Source organism: Lates calcarifer, unplaced genomic scaffold, assembly GCF_001640805.2.
Source record: "Lates calcarifer isolate ASB-BC8 unplaced genomic scaffold, TLL_Latcal_v3 _unitig_2398_quiver_3031, whole genome shotgun sequence".
Classification (NCBI taxonomy): Eukaryota; Metazoa; Chordata; class Actinopteri; family Centropomidae; genus Lates; species Lates calcarifer.
Window position 1 is genome coordinate 4,970 of NW_026116188.1, and position 7,149 is coordinate 12,118.

Below are 7,149 nucleotides of genomic sequence, written 5' to 3' on the forward strand. Positions count from 1 at the left end.
GGCGGCTTCCTGTTTGATATCGTGTTCGTAACATCAGGTGTCAGTTTAGACAGAAAACCATTAAAACAGGTCAAATAAAGAATAAGACGTGAAGCTGATGAGATGATAAAAGACTAAATTTCTGTCTAATCTCACATCAGACAGAGCAGAGATCAAACTGAGAGGCGGCTATCTTTACAAAACCTCCTCCACCAGGACACCATGACGATGATGATGAAGATGTGGTGTGAAATGTAAATCTTGTACCTTATGTTTCACTGTTGTAGCTCAACTGTAGAACACAGAGACAAACTTGTACTACTGATTTAACAGATATGCTATAAAAAAGAAACAGACTCTGTATGACTGTCCACACGCTGAGAACTGGTTTTCATTATTGTAAAAAACAAAAAAACAAAAAAAAAACATTCCCGTCTTTTGGACTAAAGAAGTTGTGGGAAAAGCTGTTTTTGTCTTTTTCAAATATATAAATATATATGTACGTATACTACAGCAGATGGAAGAAATACGCCCAGGCAGGAAGTTTCAAAGTTAAAAAAATAAAAGCCCCCTTCCCCAGGTTCTGTCCATCCTGTTGTGATGCTGTTCAACGGTTCGAGTGGGTGTTTTTATTTTCTTATTTTCATTTTGAGAAGCAATGATTGTTGTAACATAGATGTTTAATTTGCAGTCCCCATGAACCCCCCCCCTTGTTAGGAACTCTCTCTTTTTTAACTGTGGTGGTTTGTAGAGAAAAGCTCAGCGTCCAGATGTGGAGCTGCTGTTAGATCTGCCTAAAAAAACAAAAACAAAAAAAGAAATAATGTGTTTGTCTGTGTGTGTGTGCATTTGTGTGTTTGTGTGTGTTTTTGGGGCGTCTCTCTCTCTCTCTCTCTCTCTCTTTCTTCATAAATCTATTGTCTCTCTCTCTCTCTCTCTGTCCACCCAGTGCCAGGATCATCATGTATGAATGAATGTAGTTCTAGTCCTCAGCGCAGCGACGCCTCCCACACACACAAACACACACAGACACACAACCTGTTACTGCAAAGTCAAATAAAAATCACTGTAGAAAACAAAGGGTTATTTCAATTTTATCTTTTTGTATATGGAAATAAACATTAAATACTGTCAGATCATTTTACATGGCCTTCTGTGTGTGTGTGTTTTGTTGCTCTTCAGTCTTTGTTTCACAGCCAGAATCGAACCCTGCTCGCTGCAGGTTTGTGCCATCATCATCATAAGGTCATTATCCCACGACTTTATTCAAACTTCTCATCTTCTTTTTAGTTATGTTACTTATGATTCCACAGAGATCTTCTGACCAGGGCTGAGTAAACAAACAGTACTCAGGGAAAGTACTGTTACTCGAGTAGAAGTACTCATACATGCAAAGTAACTCTTAATACATGACTTAGACAAACATGGAACCTGTCAGCTCAGAGTAACATGAGGAGGCTGTAAAGAATAAAAACTAAACCCTATATGTTTTTTAATCGCAGATTTAAGAAGTGATCCGTGAAACTAACTAAAAGTTTCCAATGTTAAAATGGCGCCGCCTCTCGCCATTGGAATGTTGTTTCGACCAATCACAAGCGGCTCCGTCAGCCGACCAATCAGCGTCGTGTCTGTCGACGTAGGGTAGCGTCTGACGTCACGGACTGTGACCCCGTGACCGAGACCGGATCCGAGCGGAGCGGAGCGGCGGAGAAACAACGCCGGAAAAAAACGAGTGAAACCGGAGGAATGAGCTTCGAGTCGACGCTTTATCAACACAAACTTCAGCGCGCGCGTTTCTCTGGACATTCAAACAAGCTCGAGCTGTTTCTGTCGAAGAAGAGAGAAGCTGGACGCTGAGCACAACGGTGAGGCTACTCAGCTAGCTTTCCCGCGGTTAGCGTTAGCATAAACATTAGCTTTAGCTTTAGCCTTAACTTTCACTGTGAATGTTCGGCCGTATTTCGAGTCGTGTTTATTGTGGGTGAGAGTTTGTGTTTCTTGTACATGAGTTGTTATTACACAGTGTTTCCCGGTGGTGTGTTAGTGTGTTAGCATCCAGCTCATGTTGTGTTTGTGGTTCAGCGTCTCCTCCCGTTTGTTTCTTTGTGGTCGTTTTGTGTCTCTGTAGTTTTGTGTCTTCCTGGTGTCCGTGGTGGCTGTGCGCCTCTTTAGCTGGTTTCCCTCTTTAACTGGTGATCTCTCTGATATGTAACGAGGTTACTGTTTAATCAGAGTAACTTAGTGACGCTCAGTAACTTCCTGTTTACCTGAGCTCTGCTGCTGTGGTGATTTACTCTGCGTCTCTAACCTTCTCTGAGCAGGTTCTGGTTCAGGTACCATAACACAGGTGGTAATATTATTGGTATTGGTAATCCACTGTTAAACAGTGTGAGGTTAAACTCCGTCCTGGTTGAAACTACCTGCCAGACTGAGAGAAGAGTCACGTCTCTTTTTATGGTTTTGTGTTAAATAGAAGAAAACTGGATTTTAACTTTGTCAGTGTAGCTGAGCTTACTGTTAAACCTGCAGTTCAAAGGTCTGAGTTCTGACTTTGTTCAGGTTCAGGAGTTCAGGTTAATGACGTCTTATTATAATAGAACACACTGATTCTATATGAGTGTGATTGTTGAGGCTCAATGAGTTTTCAGAGTCCTGTACTCGTTTCCTGATTTAAATTTGTTCTCTCGTTCTGCAGGTCTTTACTTGTTGATCGGCTGCAGCCTGGACAGAAACACCAGCTCTGACCTCACAGTCCAAACAGGTGGGTGATGATGAGCTGAGTCATTATTGTAATCAGCCTCTTTCAGTCTTTGTATTCACTGTTAGTGTTAAAGTCCCAGATCAAACCTTTCAGTGATTGGTGTATATACACAGATAATACTCTCCACTGGCTTTGTTGTTTTAGCTTTGACTGTCCATTTATTTAGTCCTGTGTTTATTCAGATACACAATGTTTTAAGTCACTTTCAGAACAAACTTTTCAATTCAATTAAACTTTATTTATATAGTACCAAATCACAACAAAAGTAATCTCAGACCGGACTCTTTAAATCAGCTTCTACAGGTAAGAGTCAGTATTTAGAGTGACCTCCATTGGCCCTGAGCACAGCTCGATCTTCTTTCAGCACTGCCCAGAGGAAACTGTTCTGTCCACGCTTGTTTTCTAAAGACTAGAGTGTCCAGTGTGTTTGCTGATTCCCTTTGACAGTGGCCTTGCTGATGCAAAACTGATTTAATGCCTGATTGAAAGTTGGTTTCCACTGAGTTCAACTCCTACATGTGTGTGTAATGCTCAAGTCATGTCTTGCACAAACCTGGTGTATTAGACCTTTTTCATTTAGACGTGAAATAGTTGACAAATACAGGTGTTATCAGTGACATTATTTAATTCAGGTTTAAGAGCATCAGCTTCCTGCTGTCGCTCAAGTTTAAGAGGAGACTTCCATTTACACTTTTCACTTGAGCCTGTAGAAGCAGATGTTTGTTAACACTGCATACACACTTCCTGTACTATCTGGTTGTATTCTAATGGAGAGGCTGTGAAATAATTCTATATGCTCAGTATAGCATTGCTAAAACAACAATTCTAATGGTGGCATCAGACTTTTGCACCGCACTGTATGTGTGTGTGTTAATGTACATTCAGACTGAAGGAAACTTGTGATTAGTTGATGGACATTTATGATAGAAAATGAACAATCATATTTGTTGTTGTTGGTTCTTAAGGAGACAGTCAAGTTTCCATTTTCCAAAACAGCCATGTAACGTTTGGAAAATGTTGTGGTTCAGCTGTAATGTTAAATATTAATGGATAGTTTGGGGTCAATAGGTCACAGTGTGTTGATCATTTTCCTTGTGTTTCCTTCAGGTGTGACCACTTTATCCACAGCTGCAGAGAGTCGTCATGAAGAAAAAGTTCTCTGAGACCAGACGATCCCTGACAGAGTCCTGAAGGTGAGTTCATTTAGAGACACTGCAGCACTCAGCTGTCAGGACACGATCTGGATGTTGACTCATTTGTCAAATGTCTAAACCCAGCCGGTCGAGGCAGACGGCCCCTCCCACCCTGAGTCTGGTTCTGCTCGAGGTTTCTGCCTCTTAAAGGAAGTGTTTCCTCTCCACTGTCACCTGGTGCTGCTCATGGTGGATCTGTTGGGTCTCTCTCTGTAAACTTTATAGACCTGCTCTATATGAACAGCCCCTCCAGATAACTTCTGTTGGGAATTGGTGCTATATAGAAATATAACTGATTGAAAACTGACTCTCAAATCTGCCTCTATCAGTTCAACCATCTTCTCCAATATCTGCTCTTTTTTTGCATCACAAGTAAGTGTTGAGCATTTGTTAGCTCCAGCTCTCACATGAAAAACATAAAGACACTCAACAGAGTGGCACACAAACTACACCTCCAGCTAATGTCGCTGCAAAGCGACACATACACACAAAACCAATCACCTGTTACAGAGAGCTCATAACAGGTGATAAATACAATATCTATATATAATAAAATAAATACAGAAGAATGAAGAATTAAATCTCATAGTATAATGAGGCATCTAAAAAAACAAAAACCAGCTGTGGCTGCTGTTGTGGTTGTGGCAGGAGTTGTTGTGTTGATTTGGTTCAGACTCATTTACAATAGTTTTTGTGTGTTTTGTGCAGGAGAAGACGGCAGCAGCTGGAGATCCTGAAGAATCTGAAATGGAGAAAGAAAATGAAGAGGAAGATGTTGACTGGACACCATCATTCACTAATGTAGAAAAATGACCAATCAACCAACTGATCTACTACTCTAACCAGCTCATCTAAACAAAATTCATTTCTTTAATCAACAAATCTATTCCAAAGGAAATCTAAATGTCTACACCCGTCATCTGTATCTGTCAATCATCTATTGCTGTGTGTCCTGATTTGGTAAGGAAATAAAAATATTGTCCTAATTTCATCCTCAGTGTGTGCTGTTGTTTCTGTGAGTTGCTCTAAAATAGACAGAACATTGATTTAAAAGCTTTGTCTAAGACAGTTTTGATCAAATACTATACTATGACATTTTCTGACCATTTTTGATGCGTTACTATACTGGGGTTAATGAAGACCAAACCCTAACCCTAACTCTAGTTTTTGATGCAGTATAACCCTAACCCTAAAGTATCATTGTAACCCTAACCCTACTGCATCAGTATCAGTGCAACCCTAACCCTACAGTTTCAGTATTAACATAACCCTAACCCTAACCCTACAGTGTTATCGGTATTAACATATCCCTAACCCTAACCCTACAGTATCAGTGTAACCCTAACCCTAACCCTAACCCTACAGTGTTATCAGTATTAACATAACCCTAACCCTAACCCTACAGTGTTATCAGTGTAACCCTAACCCTAACCCTAGTGTTATCAGTGCAACCCTAACCCTAACCCTACAGTGTTATCAGTGTAACCCTAACCCTAACCCTAGTGTTATCAGTGCAACCCTAACCCTAACCCTACAGTGTTATCAGTATAACCCTAACCCTACAGTGTTATCAGTAACCCTAACCCTACCAGTGTTATCAGTGTAACCCTAACCCTAACCCTAGTGTTATCAGTATAACCCTAACCCTAACCCTAAGTGTTATCAGTATTAACATAACCCTAACCCTAACCCTAACCCTACAGTGTTATCAGTGCGACCCTAACCCTAACCCTACAGTGTTATCAGTATTAACATAACCCTAACACTAACCCTACAGTATCAGTGTAACCCTAACCCTAACCCTACAGTGTTATCAGTATAACCCTAACCCTACAGTGTTATCAGTGTAACCCTAACCCTAACCCTAGTGTTATCAGTATAACCCTAACCCTAACCCTAGTGTTATCAGTATTAACATAACCCTAACACTAACCCTACAGTATCAGTGTAACCCTAACCCTAACCCTAACCCTAGTGTTATCAGTATAACACTAACCCTAACCCTAGTGTTATCAGTATTAACATAACCCTAACACTAACCCTACAGTATCAGTGTAACCCTAACCCTAACCCTACAGTGTTATCAGTGTAACCCTAACCCTACAGCGTTATCAGTATAACCCTAACCCTAACCCTACAGTGTTATCAGTGTAACCCTAACCCTAACCCTAACCCTAGTGTTATCAGTATAACACTAACCCTAACCCTAGTGTTATCAGTATTAACATAACCCTAACACTAACCCTACAGTATCAGTGTAACCCTAACCCTAACCCTAACCCTACAGTGTTATCAGTGTAACCCTAACCCTACAGCGTTATCAGTATAACCCTAACCCTAACCCTACAGTGTTATCAGTGTAACCCTAACCCTACAGTGTTATCAGTGTAACCCTAACCCTAACCCTACAGTGTTATCAGTGTAACCCTAACCCTACAGTGTTATCAGTATAACCCTAACCCTACAGTATCAGTGTAACCCTAACCCTAACCCTAATCAAGCAGTCTAGTAAATAATCAAGTTAGTAGTTAAGTGACACACTGCTCACACTTGATCACATTCAGAATATGATTTATTGTTTCAGTAGCCATAGTAGCAGCAGTATTTATTGAGCCAGGTCAAAAAAAATCTTAACTTTGGGAAACACATCATAACAAAATTCTTCCAACAAAAAAGTCATAGTTCCACACCACAAAATCAAATCAACACTCAGCATCCTCAACATGAAGCTGTGCCTGGATGTGGAAGTAGTCTACATGGTTCCTGTCCACTGAAACATCTCCTTTGTTAATGAAGTAGAATCCCTCGTCTCCGGCACACAGGCGCAAATTAACCTCATCTTACTTTGAAGGATGGGCAAAAAAATTCACAGTGAAAGGAACATGTAAACAGACTGGAGAATCATTTCTTCTGACTTGTGACAAACCATCACAAGCAGTCCAGCACGCCAAAGTGGGTCTGCAGTGTCTACTGTTCTGTGGGCTCAGCATGGCTATGAGAAGAAGAGGAATGATAAACTCTGTGATAACAGGTATGGAGAATGTAAAATATAACAATGAAGAGTTGTTCATTGTTCTTTGTTTACACTGTTAGGTTCTTTACAATATCATGATGAAACAAAGCAAGAAAAGAAGACAAGACTTTTGGATAATAATCCTAGTATTCTGAAATGATCAACATTTTTGAGCACTACCTTTGAAATATTTCTATATTACT

General features: G+C 40.4%; 1 long non-coding RNA gene across 1 annotated transcript; it reads left to right on the forward strand.

Moving 5' to 3' along the window:
* The first annotated feature begins 1,625 nt into the window (after positions 1–1,625).
* Positions 1,626–4,924, forward strand: LOC108892740 (uncharacterized). Its single transcript, XR_001962519.2, has 4 exons — positions 1,626–1,844; positions 2,675–2,740; positions 3,848–3,933; positions 4,642–4,924. It is a non-coding gene; the product is annotated as an uncharacterized LOC108892740 (long non-coding RNA).
* The last annotated feature ends 2,225 nt before the right edge of the window (positions 4,925–7,149 follow it).